This window comes from Herpailurus yagouaroundi, unplaced genomic scaffold (assembly GCF_014898765.1).
Source record: "Herpailurus yagouaroundi ecotype Mexico unplaced genomic scaffold, PumYag 222, whole genome shotgun sequence".
Lineage (NCBI taxonomy): Eukaryota > Metazoa > Chordata > Mammalia > Carnivora > Felidae > Herpailurus > Herpailurus yagouaroundi.
Window position 1 is genome coordinate 15,025,551 of NW_024412453.1, and position 20,867 is coordinate 15,046,417.

The 20,867-nt window shown below is 42.6% G+C and overlaps 1 protein-coding gene across 17 annotated transcripts in view; it reads right to left on the reverse strand.

The window, feature by feature from the left end:
• The window catches only part of RBFOX1 (RNA binding fox-1 homolog 1), a 2,071,930-nt gene that overhangs the window by 1,668,365 nt on the left and 382,698 nt on the right, over positions 1-20,867 (reverse strand). The window lies entirely within an intron of this gene.

The following is a 20,867-nucleotide window of genomic DNA, read 5'->3' on the forward strand; positions in this document are numbered from 1 at the left end:
CATTAGGAAAAGGAATCAAAAAATAAAGTCTATATGCTGACATTAGATAATTATCATATACCTAAAGGTTAATGGGTAAGGGGGAGAGAATCCCATATTATTCTTACTTTCCTCCAAGGTTCAGGTCTTTGATTTTCCCAGTAAAACGCTATGACCTCAAAACAGTTCTCTACTTATTTATGGATATACAAATTAAATAAGCTTGAATGATACAATGGAGTGGTACCTTATATAGAAAAGAACAATGGTGTTCTAGTAAATGCTCAATAACCACATCTCTGAGGGGAGGAAATCACCAATCTGTAGTTTCTATGGTGTAAATACTCCCACTATGGCCAAGCTCAAGCTGCCAATATGACATAAAGTCACTCGCAGATTTCCTTAAAAGTTAACCATCAGCTCTCAGTGGCCAGGACAAGCACACCATGAGGAGACAGGTCCTATAGACAGGTCTTAGGAAAAGAAGTAATTCCTCTGCACATACTGAGAAGGACTCTGCCATATCGAAATAGAGTTGTAACTCTTTCTCAAATGAAAAATGCATCTAAATTCTATACAATTATATTCTAAATTTTTGAGACTAAACAGTAAAATAACAAGTAATGTACAAAGTGTTAGGGGCGCCTGGGTGGCGCAGTCGGTCAAGCGTCCGACTTCAGCCAGGTCACGATCTCGCGGTCCGTGAGTTCGAGCCCCGCGTCAGGCTCTGGGCTGATGGCTCAGAGCCTGGAGCCTGTTTCCGATTCTGTGTCTCCCTCTCTCTCTGCCCCTCCCCCGTTCATGCTCTGTCTCTCTCTGTCCCAAAAATAAATAAACGTTGAAAAAAAAATTAAAAAAAAAAAAGTATAGAATTTGTAGACAACTTATATCAATGAAGATTTTTTTTCTCTTCAATGTTCTACATAATGGCACTAAAACCTTTATTTCTAGATTTTTAATAAGCACATTGTGAAGATTGAGCTATACCAGTGCATGAACGAACACACACACACACACACACACACACACACACACACAATTTGCACTCTTTTTTGAACACTGTTCAAGTTTTCCTTTCTTGTCAATTTCTTTCAGTTTACTTTGAAATACAATATGCATTTCAAAGTTGTATAGATCCAATGTAGAGGAAAGTCTGAAATTCCATATCCAGACTTGTCTAAATTACTCAATCATTTCATGAAATCCATATCACTTCCCCTTTTCAGTCTAACAGGGTTCTCTTACCAAACTTAATTCAAAGAGTTGCATTACCAGCTTTTTCTGAAACCTCTGTAAAATGCCTGCTCATCCCTGATTTGGGGGACTTTCTCTCTAGAGAAAAGGATTCTGTGACCCATGAAGCAAACTATCTCCTGGAAAGCACAGTGCCATGACTATGAGGGTCCAACAGCTCGGTGAGTGGAGGAAATGGAAGGAGCCCTTCAAATGGTTTTAATATTCACACATTTAGGATCACAGATAAACCCTACCCATTTTGAGTCACTGTGGGTTTTTTTTCCCCTCCTGTTAGAATAGTTGATATTATACAGATAGGCTATTTTTCACTTCTGGGCCACTACCCACACCAAATGTGCCTCGCTTTCAGTAAAGTCCTGGGGCAGGCAAGGCTTTTGCCATCCTGTATCTGTGCGATTTCTCCTAAGTGTCTTGCCCTCTCTGACTCTCAGAATTCACCCTGCCTGGATCGAGAACATTCTGGTCCACCTTCCCCCTGTGGCCTCTATCTCCTCTGAGGTCAAGGACAACTATGTATAAATCTATTTGAATTTAAGCAAAAGTCTATGTTGGACATATTAACTTCTCTATTCATTGGAGAGGGTATCTGACCACTGGCTTCACAGAAGTGTCAAATAACATAATGGATATGAAAATTCTATGGGAAAAAAGAAAGATAAGGGCTTCACAAATGTAAGGCATTATTAATGTTAATTACTTGCAAGTGATATGCATAATGCCCAGAACCAGTGAATTTTAGAGCTGGGATGAAACTTTATAATCACCCAGTCTCATCTATCATTTCTCTACCACAGCCTAAATATTACAGCCTGCAGAGAGAGCTCCTTAAACTGCCTGGATCAGAGAGAAAGTGAGATTCCTTCATATCCAGGTCACCTAATCCCAGGAAAAATGACCACAGTTTTCTTGTGAAAATGTAAATTGAGTGCCCAGGGCACGGGTGCTGGACAGGTGCTATGTGGTTTAGGAAACCTCTGGTTTGTCTACTCTTGCTGGCATTGCCTCGGCTGACACTTGATTACAAACCACAAGTGGCATCAGTTGGTAGATATTCTCTCTCTCTTTTGAGAACAAAAGTTGCCCACCCAATGCCTCAATTAAACTTACCCCTGAGATGTAGATGTTCTAGCTTCTATTTCCTCAGGTTATCAGAGACATGACTAAAGAAACAGGGAATGTATCTATAACCCACATGTCTACTCCATTTCTCCATTCTGCCCAGCCAGGACATAGAAGAATATCTACCTTTTGGGGAGTTGGAACGTTAAAATAAGTTTATCTGAGAAGAGCATTTAGAAGAGGACCAGGCTAGTGAGTGGTAATAATCCTTCACTCTCTTTATTGTTACGCACAGCACACATCCCAGACTGATAGAGCCTGGGCTCAATGAGAGTTTGTTGTCTCTATTATTACACAGATCGTGAAGCTGACTCAGTCAGCTCAACTTCACCTTCATCCCACCCCCGCAAGGCTTGTTCAGCCTAGACTACCTGTGTCCTACTTATGGGGTGTCAGGTCATACACACCCAAAGCCCTACCCTTCCATGAACCCTTCTCAAGCTGATACAGGCATTCACCCTCCCTTTCTCTGAAGTCATCTAGGACACCTGTTGTGTACAACTGTACCCTCAGTTAAGACCAGCTGGACACTGAATACCCAAAACTTTCTATGTAGATGCCCTGTCCAACCATACCGAGGAGGCAAACACAAGATGCTACTGGATACCTACTGTGTGTCAGATATTTTTGTGGATCCTGACGATGTAAAAGTGATCAGGACTCTTCCTTTCCCTTGAGAGCATCGGAGTATAGAAATTCCCTTCCACACAAGAAATACATCCCCACACAGACTTTTTCAAATCATTTATAAAAGCACTGGGCTCACAAAAGCTGCTCTAATACCATCTGATGGATTGAGAGGAAAAAAAGAGAAACCTCGAATTTCCCGGAAGAAGTAGTCACCATCTTGGACCAAATGATAGAAAAACATAAGCCCCTCATCCTCACTCCCCACAAGCCCTTACGCTCCGAAATGAGAATACCTCTCACTACATAGACACTGCATTGTTTAAAAGTCTGATTTAATATTTTCCCTTACTTTCAAAAATTCTCCCAGGTCTCAGGTTGCTGAAGGATTGGGCAGAGCAGAGTATTTCTCGTCAATGACAGCATTATCGTATGATTTCCATTAATCCCTAAATGCTGGAAATAGCACACCTCGTACTTAGCAAAAGTCTGGCTTCTTAATACAGCAGTATTAGGGTACGCATTAGGTGTTTTAGATAGCAGGAGAATCTTATATCCCTTTCCTACCCTACATGTTTTTTTTTTCTTTAACAAAGTTTCTTCTCAAAGTTTCACTTTAAATATAAAATATGTCCTTGTGGAAGCTGTTACAAATGTCACCACTTTAACCGGCCCAAATTTATGGTGGCATTGAATTTTAATGGAGCCATAAATGTCTGATGTAATGGTGATATATGCATCGCAATAAATTGTTATAGAGAAATATAAAAATAAGTGTAAGATAAAAGATTGTGTATAAAATATGTTTTTATATCTCCTTTAATGATTAAAAATCATACAAACTTGATATTCTAAATCACTCGGAATTGTGATTGTGGCTCAGAGAACATTTTCTCCCCTGAAAGTCTTTCCCAGGCTGAGTTGATGGTTCTGTGGTCAGAAATCACATCTGCTTTAATGAGGACATTTAAGATGATTTTTATGTTGACGTGGGGAAAAAAAAGGAATTAGCATTAAAGAAGATGGAGATGATGCCGTCAATGACCCTTTGCCTTGGGAATGGTTCTCTGGACCTGACAGGATTGATGGGTCTGTGGCCTCATGACAACTCCTGCTGTCTTCAGGGCGACACTAACACTCACCTGGTGTCTTGCAGTGACTTGGCAGGTCCAAGGACAGATCAGGAAAGAGGGAGAGGACCGAGTCAGCAGCAGGAGGTGAGGCACTAGTTGTGGAGGGAATTGAACAGGGGTGGCCAGTGGCAATGCTGGCTGCTGTCCCAGCTTCACCACTGACTCGCTTGGACAAGGGCCTCCACCTTGCCAAGCCTCAGTTTCCCCATATACAAAATGGAGGTGATAACGGAACCAAAGTATGAGCGTCTTTATTTTTTTACCACCTGCTCCCGTTAACCTACTTTTGCTAAGTACCTATTTGCAGTACCACCCTAATGTTCATTTGAGCACCCATTTCCACACATTATGATTGCTTATCCCCTCTTCCCTCCAGCGTAGTAGGTGGTACACAGAGCTATCCCTGCAGCCACAGTGATCTTTTCAAGGATGGGTCCATGATCCCTCATCCAAGCCAGTAAGAAGCCACGATACTTATTCAAACTTTGGGGACAAGAAAAGATACCTTCTTTTCTGTGGACTTCACCCTGAAAGAATGTGGGGAGCGCCTAGGTGCCTCAGTCAGTTAAGCATCCAACTCTTGATTTCAGCTCAGGTCATGATCCCACAGTTCGTGAGCCCACTTGGGATCCTCTATTTCCCTTTCTCTCTGCCCCTCCTCTGGTCTCTCTCAAAGTTGAAAAAAATTTCATTAAAAAGAAGAAAGAAAGAAAAAAAGAAAATGGACTTGAATAGCTGCAGCCCCAGCGCCACCACGACAACCTGTCTGAACATGGTACCAAGAAATGGGAAGAGGAATCAAGAGATCAGGAAAAAGACTGAAACCTGGAACAGCATTTAAGTCCCTGGATCCAACCATACCTGAAGCCAGATACTCTTGGATTTTTCATATGGATGAGTTGACAAATTTTCTATCTACTTCTCATCATTTGAGGTTTGGTTTTTGGTCACTTGTAACCAAGTGAGTCTTAAATGATAGAATGATTCATGGTTTTGCTGTGAGGATGAGATAATCCACCTAATGTTCTTTGCACAGTATCTGACAAGTCCTCTGTAAGTGCTGGCTAATGCTATTAGCATCATGATAAGGACTGTCTGTGGCCAGCCATGTCTTGGGGTCTGCACTGCACATGTGTTTGGCAGAGCCCCTTTGGGATCTCCAGGGATCACGCCATGTTTGGCGACCTCCTGCCCTGCTCTCCTCTGACTTCTGATGATTGATTGCCAGGGCACCTGGTGAATATTAACACTGGCCCTGGCTCTCCAGGGAGCCCCCAGACTGTGAAGTTCTGAAAGTCAGCCTCCTCCCCTTGTGTTTGCTTCCTCCCAGCCTGGCTCCCCACATCAGCTCTGCCCTCTCACCCTCGGGATGTGGCTCCACTGCCAACGAGCTTTGGTCTTATGTTTGCTGTGGAAAAATACCAAGTTCAAAGAGAGCTGCTGAACAGTACTGAACCTTCCTGCAGCTGGCCACTCCCTCCCTCCCATGGCCTGTCATCAGCTCAGCCTGATCCCACTTCCTCTGTCTATAGCTGTGGCTTGCATCCATTTGTTTTTCTTATCATTTTTACCTTTCTACTGTGCCAAGGCTTGGGCTTGAAAAGATGGAATGGTGAGTGCTAAAATGGGTCCTAAGTCAGGATACAATAGTCCCTGCGATTTACTGATTCATTTCTATCATCTGTTTCTTTTCCCTCCTAGAATGCAAGCTCCAGGTGTCAGGGGTCCTTGACAGTCTTTTTGTTGCTGGGCTCCCAGCACCTGAGAACAGTGTTAGACACACAGAACACTGTGTATATGCTCAACAAATTTATGTTGGACGTTAAATACTTGATTGGGACCAGCCTTAATTTCTACATTGGATGCCAAGTTCCTCTAAATTCATTTGTTCATTTATGTCCTTCCTTCCTTCTCCCCTTGCTCAATTACTTCATATCTACCAACTGCAAAAGAGACAGAATTCTGACATTCAAGGAGCATACAGTCCAATGGAGAAAATATCTACTTGAACCAAGGACAATAAGGCATGATAACGGTTAGAAAAATTTCAGGATGTTTGGAAAGCAAAGCGAAGGGAAGCTTTCTCTAAACCTGGTATGAGTAGGAGTAAGCTTCTCTTGCCCCAAAGAGTAGAAAACCCATGGAAAGCCAATCCTACCATGAGTTCATCCATCTTCCCTCACTTTCTGTTGCAACGGTGATATTCATGAAAACTCTCTAGCCAAGGTTTAGATCAGCCAGCTGATTTCAGCAGAAGTTAATGTCTGATATTTGACTGTGATAGGTTTACAAAAAGCCATAAATAAATTCTGGGTCATATGCTGTGGAAGCCCCCAAATTCAAATATCCTCATGAAAATTCTGAAGCTGGACTGAAAACAATGGAATGTGCTTCATGCCTTCTTTATATTTATGGGTTGTCTTTTTTTTTTTTTTTTTTAAGAGCTTAGGTCATCCATGTAAAATGTACAAGTCAATGGTGTTTAGTTTATTCACAGAGTTCCACAGCCATCATCACTGGCTTGAGCTCTATAATAAGGGAAATTCTGGGTAGGAAGGAACTCCAAGCACCCTTCACTTAGTGAGAAACATAGATTTACTGACATTCAAAAAATAGGATACAGAGTTAGCCAAATAGGAGCAGGATAATGTGGGAAATTGTGGAGCATGGGTGAGACTAAGTAATGTTAAGCCAAAATATTTTTTTCCAGAGTTTTTTTTTTTTAAATGATACAGATCTTGTGTGATGTAACACTGCTTGCCGAAGTTAGGCATCCAAAGGAAAGGGGACCCATGTTGGACTCCATGTAAATTATGGGAATTATAAGGTACCCATTAATGTCAGCCCTGTTTCACCAGGGAGGTGTCTGAGAAAAGAGAGTTGGGGGGGTGGGTATGAAGACAGAATCAAAGAGAGAAAGATAGAGAGAAAGTGAGGAGGAGAAGGAAACAGTGAAGGAAGGGTGGGGGAAAGAAGGAGAGAGAGCGATTGAAAAAGAGACAGGAAGACAGATTCACAGACACACAAACAGATGGAGAGAAAGGCAGAGACACAGAGAGACAGACACATGCAGATGGAGAGAGGGGAGGGGGCAGAAAGAGACAGAGACAGACGGTCAGAGAGATACTGGCACAGGAAAAAGCAGAGAGATACAGAGGCTGTTTAAAATATAAATTAAGAAAAAACAATTAAAAACCTCCATGGCCTTTATCTTGAACTCTTCCCACAGTGATCAAATGCCCTCCTGTGATCCCTCCAGGCCACCTAGGAAGCAGAGTGTCAAGTCCTTCTCTCACCGGGAAGCAGGAAAGGGTGTGGGGGAGGAGGGAGCAGAAGCTGAGACAAGAAGTGGCCCCATATGGCTGTGGGTGGCTGAATCGCACCTCCCCCCAGTGCTACTCTGGTGCACTTTTAGCAAAGTGGGAAGGATCGCAGCAAGTGTTGCTTAGTGACAGGTCTGATTCTGAAACAAAGGAGGCAGCCCAGTATTTCAAAGCCCTAGACCCCGAACTTCCCCAAACACAGGTCCCAGCATCTCTCCTAGATGCTGAGTTCACTTCAGCCCTGCATGAAATGGACAGCAGGGTGCTGGGTGAATAGGCTCCTGCAAAGGGGTAAAGAGCCACTCCATGGGACTACAGGTAACCACATGGCCCTTCCCCATCATCACACCTGGTAGTTAAGAGGAATGAAGGAGAGTGTGGATGTCACAATCCCTCTGTGGGCTATAAGGCCCACCACACTTGGCACTGTTTCCTCTACACACAGGAAGATCACCATAACATCCCAGCTTTAAAGAGCAAACATTCACCCATGCCTTCACCCATGTAGTGCAAACATGTGACACGAACACGGGCACAGCTTCTAGAACAAGTTGCATGCAAGTTCCCATTACACTCATAAGTAGGTCCTCCTCTACTCAACTAGCAGACACTGGTGTGTTTAGTAGTCGGGGGAGGGGAAAGGTTGAGGTAGAAGCAACAAGGAAACCACAGAGGGGCAGAGAAGGGAAGAAATGATCTACCCAGGCATCTTGAAGAGAATAAGCCACTTATAGAGAAAGATACATCTCTAATGCCAAGGCCACAGGACGTCTTTGTTATCTGCTAGAAGGAAGTTGAGGTGGGATTGAGAAGAACAGAGCCAGAGCACAGACCTGCTCTGTTCTGCAGAGTTTAGACTAGCATTGCCAGGGTTTGGGTAAAAACCATAGGAACCATAAAGTGTGAAGAGGTGTGAAGGCATCTCCTCAACACTATGGACTGCCCTGAACCCTTCCTTTAGTTAAACTGGGATAAGGATGCTATTCAAAGACGATTGCTCAGGATTTTCTAGAGAAAGCCAGTATGTCTGTGGCCACAAGAACATGAGTGGAAACCCAAGAAGAAAGGAAAACTGGACACTGGTGCCATAAGTAATGGCCCCCACCATTCCCGCCACTGTGGACTGTACATACTTCTGTCGTGCTGCACCTTTCTTGGAGACAGCTTCTTTTCTCTTCCTTCGTCTTTTGTGGCCAGTTTGGTTCAGCCAGGTTCAGCTGCATATCTGCTACATGCTAAAACCTGTGCTAAGCCTTGGCATTGCAGAGAATAGTACATCATCCTTGCCTGGGATGACCTCACTGTCCAGGATAGAAGTTAGGATACAAAGTCATCCCAGGGCCACCCACACGCAAGTTTGGATGCTTGGCACCGAAGAGGAAAATGTCAGGCAAGTGCACCTGGCTCTGAGCTCAACGGACTTAAGCAAGATTATGAATTCAGCTGAAGATCAAAAGCTGATGCTATCTCATTTCCTTACCAAGGGTTTCTTTTGCAATGGCAAGTCTCCATGGGGCTCACTGGAAATCAGGTTTCAGTGGGGAGCAAAGCATATAGACTTTGACTTGAGAAGACACCAACCAGCATGCCCCAGCTGGCAAGGAGAAGTACATTAAACCAAGCAGAGGTTGAGGAAGCAGGAGTTTCTTCCAGCTATAAACAGCCCACCAAAGTGTCTGGGGAAGGATGAGTGTGGATAGAGTTTGGAAGGAAGGGTGAGCATGAGAAAGAGGGGAGAAGGGAGGAGAAGGGAGAGGGGGAGGAAGGAGAAGAGAAAGAGCAGGAGAGAGGGATAGTGGTCTGTGCAGGCAGACAAGGGTAACATTATGAGAGCTGGCCTTAGGTATTAAATGACTGTGCTGAGTTCAAACACTTTCTGGGCACTAAAGCCTGAATTCCTTGACCTGACCAAGGCCAGGTAAATCCACTAGGCACAACCACAGTCACCTTGCTGCAGCTGTTCCACTGACAACACTGCTGCTTGGAAGGAAATTCTAGGGCTGGAGACTAGAGAAACCATTTGCATACTGGATTTGATCTTCAAATTAGTAGGAAACAGGGGTATCTATGACAATTTGCTCCCCTGGCAGGCTTCCTTGACTCTCCTGCCACCAGATGAGGATCGAGCCCCCATGAAGCCCAGAGTTTATGAGCCCTTCAGTGGCAGTTGGAAGTGTTTGTTTTTTTCTTATGTGCCAAAGTTTAAGATGACAAACCTAATGTTAGTCCCAAGTCCATTTTGTTTCCCTAAATCTGAATTTCTGGTCAGTGAAATCTTTAGGTCTAGCAAGTGCATACAGTATATCACACTACCCGTTTCATTTCAAAAAGGGACATTTTGGGGGGTTTGTTTTAGAAGTCAGTTTTATAGTTACTTATAGTAAACTGTACCTTTTTAAGAAGTGTATGGTCTAAGGAGTTTTGACAAACACAGTTGTATAAATTTCTATCACAATCACAATATGGAGTATTTCCAGGATCCCAGAAAGTTTTCCCCAAGTCAATTTTCTAGGTGCTAATTGTAGGCAGGCATTCCCCTCAACCAGGGAGAAAGGTACAATTTGTTCATTTTCTTTTTGGGGTCTCACATTCAATGCAGGATCAGTGAAAAAGACATCACTGAAGACTCAAAGCCCCATCATTCATGAATAGTCTCCATGAGGTTAAAGAATAATCCTGCTGTTCTCCCCAGGGTACCCCCAACCTCCAACAGAGTGTCTGGCACTTAGGAGATTTGTAGTAAATTGTTAAATAGATGCATGAGAAATATATAGATTGGATCTTAGGTTAATTTAAAGGTCAGAAAGCAGTTCATTGTGAAAAGGGGCATTTTTTTTTTCAATTTAGCAGGGCAGAAACAGAGGCTCAGAGAGGCCTCGAATCAAACACAGCTAGAGTTCCAACCATGCTCTGCTTGACTCCAAAGCCTGTGCCTTTTAGTCTATGACTTGCTACCATCTGCATTTCTGCAAATTCTGACAAGCACCCCAAGCCCGCTAGCTCCTATTCTGCAGGCTGAGCCTCCTGGATAATCATGTTACCAAGAAGCTTTCTTGCTCCTAAGTGACTATGAGCCTTCCCGGGCCAAGAGCATTCAGTCCGTCAGTCACTGTTAGTTCCTATAATTTTAATGAAGAAGGGCTGCTCCCCCTTGGCCCCAGGTCTTTCAACACCAGAATTTTAATAACCAATTCCACTGATGATTTACAAATTTCAAGACAGGAATTAGCAGCAAATTCCATATTTCATAGATGCTGAATTGGGCTATTATCTCCATGCAGCAGGTGCCAATTTCCCATCAAATGGTGAAATGCCATAATTATCAGAATTCCATTCAAATTCTAAAAGTAGATAAATAACCAATGGGAATATCATTTATTCATTAGAATATGAAGAAAGGGGAAAATATTACCCTGTTCATGGCTGCAATGAGGCTGTCTTTGTAAGAGAATGCTCAGCTCACTGATGTAGGTTGGAGGATTCTAGATTTATTAAGCTCTCAGGTCCACAAGAGAGAGGAGCTTCCATTAGACACCTGAAAAGACGAGATAATGGGCCACTGATTGAGGCCAATGTGAGAGATATGGTGGTGCCTTCTTATTTTTCTTGCAGAGGATAGAAAGACACACAATAGAAATCATTGAAAAATGACCACAGACATACTACTTCCTATCATATATACAGGAGATATATATCTATATAGATAGATATATATCTATATAGATATATATCTATATATACCTCCATGGAAGGTACTAGTATCCCTGACAAACTGAAGCTCAGAGAGCCTAAGTCACTTGCCCAAGGACACACAGCTTGTAAGTCACAGATTCGGGTCGGCCAGTCTCCAAAGTCTACGTTCAGTCGGTTACATTCTCAGCAATAGCAAGCTCTCAACATATATCATTTCCTCCCTGAGCCTTTTGTCCTACAGCTAGATCCTAAAAGTCCTGAGATGATTTCTGGGTTTTCACCTGTCCATGGGGACAGTGGACAGGAGCCAGGGCTGTGCAGGTAAAGTTCACCCTGCCACTGTTTGTCACCATCAGTTGAAGGTGAAAGATGGTATTGTGTCTGGGCATCCACAGGAAGGGGTATTTCAGGTATTTCTGGTCCGGATAGGCAGACTCAAGGTAGCCTTGGAACTTTGCTCCAAGGGGAGAGAAGGCAAGAGGGTTAACAGCACATAGCCAGCAGCAGCTCATCAGGAACCCCCCACAGGCAACTGCCTGACACTCTTTTCTCTGGGCTTGCTATGGAAAAGGATTTGCCCCTGGCTGACCTCAGCGGGTGGGGCTTGCCTGACAAATAGGGCCAATGCAAAATGAAAGAGTGTGGGTCAAAGAAGGCCAGGGTCCTGACTTGCTGGTGGTTTCCTTGGCAAAAGAGGAGCTGTTGTCCATGGCGGGGTGGTGCAAGATATCCAAGGTCCCAGTCAGAGAGGAGGTTTAGATAGCTGGGGCCACTTAGCAGTATTTAATTTAGACAGGGCGAGTCACAGCATGGCTCATGAAAAGAAGGTCAGGCCTGACAAATCTGTTTGAAATCTCTGAATACACCTCAGAATTGGGAGACAATGGTTCCATAATGGGCAATTTATCTGCATTTCAAGGAGGCATCTGATCTAGTCTGACAAAACTGATTGATTTGCAAAGGCCAATATGGCACATTAGCAAAGGGAAATTAAACTGGGACCCAAAGAGTTTAAATCAGAAAAAAAAAATCTATTTTACCTGCAGAAAAAGTCTTCTTCAAAAAAAAAAAAAAAAAAAAAAAAAAAAAAAAAAGGTAGACAAAATACAAACGAAGTTGGGAAAAGCAAGATTTGGGGTTGGTCAAAAGACAATGGAATAGAAGGTCTCCCTCTAAGGACAGTCATCTTCTGCTGGCCAGCCTCAGGGATGTAATTTTGTATGTGGTTAGCCAGGTCTGAGAATGAAGTCCCACCTGCAGATAACCTACTAAACCCAGAAGCCTCATCAGGCCAGGTGCCAGACAAGAGGCTGAGAACCTGGAGACCTGGCATCCCAGGCCAGCCCTGATGAGGGAGAAGGCACCTGGTTGTGCCATTCTTGGGAAGCACAGGCTCTATGCCAGGCAGTGAAGGCAACTGGCTCCATCACTGGTCCTGACAGGTGAGCAAGCCACAGGCACTTTAATGGTTCTGCCACTTGCCAGCTGTATGACTGTGGACCTTGAACTGCCTCTCCAAGTGTCCTTGTGTGGGGACAATGGAGATCATATGGTCATTCTTGTAGCTCAAAGGAGAGACCCACAAAGAGGTCCTGGAAGATAGGGATTTATCTTAGGCAAGGGAGCTCACAACACAAGGAACTTTTCTAAAATGCTCACTAAACAACATGCTATCCTTCTCTGCAATGTGTATCAGGCATCATGGAAGACACCCCAAATATCTCATAAGTATTAGGGACGATATTGGAGATATCTGCCCTCACTCCACTCTGGCATCTCCCAAGGGAGCAATGATCAGACTGGGGTTTGCCATCCAGTAGGGAATAAGCTTATTGGACAGAACTGACCAAAGATACCTCCCAATGCAATGGTCTCTCCCAAACCCAGCCTATAAATGTTTTGTTTGCAATGCCACGTTAATGATGCTGATTTCACTCCACGTACACGGCACAGATAATAGGGACTCCGTGTGAAACTCAAGGGAAGCTTTCTCAGAAAGACTCAAGGGCAAGGTAAGCACTAGAGAACTTTTATTTTCTCCAGGACGGGGATGGACAAAGAATATAAAGCATCAAGTATGATGCCGTACTGTCACTTAGTAGGTACATGAACTTTCCTTTCCCCTCAATCTCTGTCATTCCACCCAATACTCTTTGTGATGGCAGAACACAGGGAGAACAGCCCCACGAGGAGTGCACCTAAGGGAACTGAAGCTCTGAGAAGTTGAATGACTTCCCTAAGCTCTCAAAGCTAGGAGACAGGGATCCAGGATTCAACCCCCTGCATTCCAGGTTCCAGTTCTTAGCCACCACACTATCTTGCCTCCCTGAAGATGGAGACAGGGGGACTCAGAGGAGGTCCAAGTTTGCTCCTCCAATGATGCCTCATGTCTGCACCCCAGCATCACTTCCCCAAACATCAGGACAGCCAGCTATGGACCTAATCCCAATGGGACCTTTGGGTGGACAAGGGCTCCAGTGACTCTGACAACAACCCTATGCACAGGCCTTGTTTTCAGAGCTTTTACAGTCTCTGGGCCTTTGCTTAGGTCACTGCTCCCAAGAATGGCTCATCCAAATTATATAAAGCCCTTTAAAAAAGAAGTTTAGAAACTTAGGATTGCAATGAAAAACACAGTTTTCTGTCCTTCCACAACAGGGTGGGGGAGAGAAACACATTCACATGGTAGGCAGTCTACACCTATTCACGTGCATGGACATTTGTGTGTGTGTTTGCGCGCACACAAACACACACACATGCACACACACAAATGGCTTTGCTAACATTGGGAGCAATCAACACCAATATTCTCCTCTGAATATGGCCATTCTAAAACAGTGTAGTAAGCAGTATCTATTTTAAAAGATGTCCATGTAAGAGCTGCTTTGCTATAGAGAAAGCAATGGAACAAGGCCAGTCTAGCACCAGGCCTCAGACTTGCATGGACCACAGGGCAGTGAACCCCATTGTCTCTTCCACAGCTTCTTGTGGGCCAGCTGGTCAGTCTCAGATCGTGGGTCTCAGAAGTCAGACAGACACCATCCAGCCCGAGTTACATCGCTGACAAATGAGAAAATGACCCTTGGTGAACGTTTGCCTTGTGACCCATCTCATCCCATGTGCTTCTCCCATGTGGCAGATGAGTGAACTGAGGCAGAGAAAGGGTGAAGTGAGCAGTGGTCCAGTCACTCAGGATGAATGGAGCTGGGATGCAAGCAAGAGATGTGAAGTCGAGACTGGATCTCTTGCCAGTTAGGCTGTCAGAGATCCGCAAGCCGGTCCTTGATGAATTCATTCCACCACGCCTGAGAGCTTTCTATGTGTACCATGCACTTGTAAAGAGGACAGTGAGCAAACAGAGCCTCTGTCTTGTAAGGAGGGAAATATCAAACAGATAATCAAGTAAAAACATGTGCAATTACACATGGTCATAAGTTCCACACAGGAAAACCCAGGGTGAAATGAGAGCTGATAAAAGGAAGAGTTGGTAGGGGTGGAAGGGAGAGGTGGGTCCTGGGAGATTCCTCAGAAGAAATGATATATATTTTAAAAATTTTAATGTTTATTTATTTTAGAGAGACAGAGATGTAGTGCAAGCAGGGGAGGGACAGAGAGAGAGAGAGACAGACAGACAGACAGACAGACAGACAGGAGGGAGAGACAGAATCTGAAGCAGGCTCCAGGCTCTGAGCTGTCTGCACAGAGCCAAATGCGGGGCTCAAACCCATGAACTGTGAGATCATGACCTACAACAAAGTTGGCTGCTTAACCGACTGAGCCACCCAGGCACCCCAGAAGGAGTGATTTTTTTTTTATGTTTATTTATTTTTGAGAGAGAGAGAGCGCGTGCAAATAGGGGAGGGGCAGAGAGAGAAGGAGAGAGACAATCTAAAGTGGGCTTGGCATTGACAGCAGAGAGCCTGATGCTGGATTGGAACTCACAAACCACAACATCATGACATGAGCTGAAGTCAGACACTAAATCGACTGAGCCACCCAGGTGCCCAGGAGTGATATTTAAGCTGAAACCTGAGGAATGAGCAGAAGTAAGCCAGGCAAGAAATATTCTAAGCATGGAATGGTGTCCATGAAGCCTTAAAGTGGGAAAGAGCTGTGCTTGAAAAAAATCTATAGCAGGGGTGAGGTCACCTAATGGTCCACTTTGGATGCTGACCTGCAGACATAATGCCATGTAGGGACTTTTTCCAAAGACCCTCCAATAAACGTACCTGCCTGAGACCAAACTGAGGCCTAAATCAGGTTGCATGTACCATGTTGCGGTGAATCCCCCTGGAGGTACCTGGGGTGGGGAAGGATGACCATGTTGAGTCTAACTGTATGTGGATTTCTCCCTGGCAAGCATCTACAGAACAGCCAGAAGAGCCCTTGACTAATGACTTGCAAATATAATTAAAAACATATTTCAATAGAAAGCACATTGCCAAATCTATACCAGCAAAGTGAAATTAACCTTCAAACGATACTAGAACAACAGTGAATAGCCAAGGGTTTGTAAGAGATTAGATACACTGTAGCCTAATTATGTTACAATAACTCACCTCATTAATCTCCAAGGAAACAATAACGACAACAGTTAAATACTGTAATTAACAAACCTTATTTCAAACTTGATTTTAATTTTATAGGACTTGGTTATATTATGCAATGTAACTGTGTAAAAGACAGAATGTCAGCAGAGAAACCTGGTTCTATAAAGGCTCTTGGCTAACAGATCCCAATACCTCAGATCTGTGAGTCCACCAGGCTGGCCTCTGTTTAGAACCCAGTCTATGCAGCGAAAAGGTAACACATACTGTTAAAGCCTCCGAAATGCTTACCCCACAAAAAGGGGGGAGGCATAAAATCAAATCTGTAATTGTATTTCTGGTTTTGAAAGCAGTGAACCTTGCACTTGATCTTCTGTTTGGGGTTGTTAAATGTTGGCACACCCCAGCTGCAAGCCCTTCACAAAGGTCTCACGGGCAAGGCTGGGACAGCTTAGACAATTATGAGCATAGCAAGTAAGAGAGGGCAGATAATAAGAACAAAAATAGCATGATCAACTCGACAGACACAGAAAAAGCGTTTGACAAAACCCAACAACTTTTCACGAAAAAAAATGCTTAACACTCTAGGAATAGAAGGGAATTTCCTCACACTGATAAAGGGAATCCATGAAAACCCACAACTAACATCATACTGAACTGTTCAAGACTAAAGGCTTTCTCCCTAAGATGAGGAACAAGATAAGGTATCAGCTCAGGCCACTTCTATTCAACATTATACTGGAGGTTCTAGCCAGAGCAACTGTGTCAAGAAAAATAAATACAGGCATCTAGATAAATCTAAGATACACACACACACACAGAGAATAAGCAAGTTCAATGAGGTTGCATGATACAAGATCAATATCCAAAAAAATAGTTGCTTTACGTTAGCAGTGAAAAACCTGAAAATGAGATTTAAAAAACATTTCCATCTGTAATAGCATTAAAAAGAATAAAATACTTAGGATTAAACTTAGAAGTGTAAAATGTTTACAATGAAAACTATCAATCATTGTTTAAAGAAATTTAAAAAGGCCTAAATAAATGAAAAGACATTCCACATGCATGGATTAGACGACTTAGTACGGCTAAGAGGAAAGTACCCTCTAAATTGACCTACAGATTCACCACAACCCCCATCAAACTTACAGCTGCCTTTTTCGTTTTGAAGTTGGCAAGCTGATCCTAAAACTCACAAAGATATACAAGCGACCCAGAATAGCCAAAATAATCTTGAAAATGAAGAACAAAATTGGAGGGCTAACATCCCCCAAATTCAAATCTTTCTACAAAGCTACAGTAATTAACACAACACGGTAGTGGCCTAACCATCGATATATAGACATCAATGGAACAGAACTGAGAATTCATAAGTAAACCCTTGCTTGCGTTTCCCATCAATGGATTTTTGTTAGAGTGTCAAGTGGTGAAGGAATAGTCTTTTCTACAATACTGAAACAACACTGGATAATCAAATGAAAACCAATGAGGTTCGACCTCCTTTCACCAAACTCCCAAAAGTTAACTCAGAATACATCACAGATCTCGGGGCGCCTGGGTGGCTCAGTCGGTTAAGTGTCCGACTTCGGCTCAGGTCATGATCTCGTGGTTTGTGAGATCGAGCCCCGCGTCAGGCTCTTTGCTGATGGCTTGGAGCCTGGAGCCTACTTCGGATTCTGTGTCTCCTTCTCTCTCTGCCCCTCGCCGACTTGTGCTCTGTCTCTCAAAAATAAATAAATGTAAAAAAAATTTTTAAAAAATACATCACAGATCTGAATTGAAGAAGTAAAATGACAAAACTCTTAGAAGGAAAGAGTAAATATTCATGACCTCGGGTTAGGCAAACTCTTGTTAGATGCAATAATAAAAGCAAAAAGAAAAATTATGTAAGTGGAAATTAACAGAAATTAAAACTTTTATGCTGGAACTGATACGATCACGAAAGTTAAAAAAATATGAAAAAAATATCTGAAAATCATAATCTGATAAAGTATTAGTACCCAGAAAATATAAAGAATTTTTGTCACTCAATATCTAAAGATAAATAACCCAGTTTAAAAATGGGTTATTTAAAACTAATCTCAATAGATATTTCTCCATAGAAGATATACAAATGACCAATAAAAACATGAAAAAGATTTTCAATATTCTTAGTCATGTGAAAATGCAAATCAAAACTACAACAGGATACTACTTTACACGCAGTAGACTGGATAGAATAAAAAAAAAATCCTAAGTGTTGGCAAAGATATGGAAAAACTGTAACCCTCATTTACTGCTAGTGGAAATGAGAATGTATAATGGTGCAGCCACTTTGGTACTCCCTCCAAAAATAGAGTCACCGTATGACTTAACATTTATACTCCTAAATATATATGCAACAGCCATGAAAGCATGTGTCCATGCAAAAATTTGTGCACAAATGTTCATAGTTGCATAATTCATTACAGCCAAGAAGCAGAAACCACTTAAATATATATCAACTAATAAATGGATACAGTGTGGTATATCCATACTATGGAGTATTTTACAGCAATAAAAAGTAATGAAGTATTGATATATGCTACAACATAGAAAAACCTTGAAAACATTATGCTATGTGGAAGAATCCAGCCATAAAAGCCACATATTATATGATTGTATTTATATGCAATATAAAGAATAGGCAATTCTACAGAAAGTAGGTGAGTGAATGCCCGAGGTTGGGAGGAGGTCAAAAAGGGGTTTAAGTGGATGCTTACTGGGTATGGGATTTCTTTGGGGGATCATTAAAGCTTCTAAAATTATTGTGGTAATACTGTCCAACCATGTGGACGTATTAAAAACTTTTGGATTGTGCACTTTTTTTTTTTTAATTTTTTAAAGTAATCTCTATACCCAACATGGGGCTTGAACTCACAACCCTGACATGAAGGGTCTCATTATTGGGGTGGTTCAGTCGATTAAGCGTCTGACTCTTGACTTGGGTTCAGGTCATGATCTCATGGTTTGTGGGATCGAGTCCCATGTCAGGTTCTATGCTGACAGAATGGAGCCTGCTTGGAATTTTCTTTCTCCCTCATTCTCTGTCCCTCCCCTGCTTTTGCATGCATGCTATTTCTCTCTCAAAATAAATAAACAAACATTTAACAATAACAACAAGAAAAGTGTCGTGCTATACCCACTGAGTCAGCCAGGTGCCTGTGGATTGTATACTTTAAATGGGTGAAATGTATTCAACAAATATTACTTGGGGACACGCTCATAAAAGCTAACTTTTACTGAGTGCTTACCACATGAAGTCACTTATATACCTGATCTTATCCAAACCTGAAAATCTTATGAAGAATGTTATCTTCACTACCCATATGATGGCCATGATGCCAGAAGGCTTTAACACCATTACTACATGTCGTCAAAGCCAAATATGCCTTGATTTAAGCTCCAGGCATTTAAGAATAATTGTACTTAATTTGGTTTCTATTCCAGGCCCTATGTTTCACATTGGAGATAAAGGGGAATAAACACAGTTCAGCTTTCATGGAGCTCGTATCTAATGAGAGTGTATCAGTTAGCTATAGTCACAACGATGGTACACAATAAACCAACCCAAACCACAGTGGCTTAATACAGCATTTATTTAGGAGCATAGGCCTATGGCTTGTTTACAGACTGAATCATCTAAGTTGGTCTCAGCTGGTTGTCTCTGCTTCAGACCAGAGATCGCTTGGGCCTGCCTTCTCCTTTCAGGTTTGGTTCATGTGTGCTCCACATGTGTGCTTAATAACAGGGCTAGATGTGGTCTCTGTGAAGACAGACTGAGCCTGTGGGGCCCAAGCTAAAAGGACAGCAGCTACCCGGGGAGTGTGAAGGGCGGGGGTATGACAACAACAGAGGGGCATAAGGGCAAGCTCACTGCATAAGGAACTTTCTACCCTACGTTTGGATCACATTGGCTAACATCCCCTTGGCCAGAGCAGCTCAAATGGCCAAACTCAAAGTCAAGAGGTGAAGAAGTCCATTCTGCCAATGAATCCCTGGCAGGTATGGATGCATAATACCATACCAGGTAGTAAAGCATTATAGTCAACCTACCACAAAGGGAGACATACATGCCTCAAATAAAAAAAAACATCTTCCTGAGTTTTCCATCTATAGACAGATGGTTACAAATATCTACTTTAACGTGATGGTTGAAGAAATCAGATAAAATACTGATGGGGAGGTTGAGTAGATCTCTTTGCAAAATGAAAAATTACTATTAGTAGCAGTTACCTCAAACCTCCAAATTAATGGAAAGATCCCCTTATAGGGCTATGCAAACAAAAGTGGAAGGGTGTGGATAAACGTGGATAGAGTAACGACAGTCTGTGTCACACAAGAAATCCCTTTTGAAAACAAAAACCAAATTAAGAAACGAGGAGAGATTTCAAATTATTATTATTGAGTTTCTTTTTTTTTTTTTTTTTTTTTTTTTGGCTGGACTCATCAAAGTCCGAGAAAATTAGGTTCTTTTACTGGGCTCTCCAACATTCTCAGCGAGAGTGGCTCCTCCAGGATTTCTAATTTCTAATGGCTGAACAAGAGAACAGGTGCAGTCTCAGGAGTTAAGAGTTTTCTGCCACTAATACACCTCCTTAAAGCTAGAATGGATTCCTCAGAGTGGCCCAACGTCAACGGAAGAGCCACACCGGAAGACAGTAAATCCAAGCTCAGGTGCCGGGAGACAAGACACTCAGGGATTAAAGGCATGGACATCTGGAGGGCAGAGAGCCCAGGTCTGAATTCAAGATCTGCCTCTTATTAGTTGTGTAATCATGGACAAATCCCTGAACTTCCTTGAATCTCAGTTTCTTCATAGGAAAAAAAAAAAAAGGAGCCCTACAATAGTACCCACTTCAGAGGATTTATTTGAAACTTAAATGAGACAACATATGTGAAGTGTTTAACGTAATCCCTGGTATGTAGTAATTGCTAAATTAATGCCCAGTATCATCACTGGCAATTTAAACATCCTATGATTGTTCCTACCCTGTCTACTTTATGAGATTTTTATGAGGAGCAAATGAGAGAATTATTAGAAAGTTGCTTTATAAGCTGTGAAGAGCTAGACAAACACAGCGATGTAGTTACGGTTCTTAAGTGGCTTTGACATATTGCACCACTCAATAAATATGTGTTAAAGGAACAATGAGTCAGTGCATGAAATC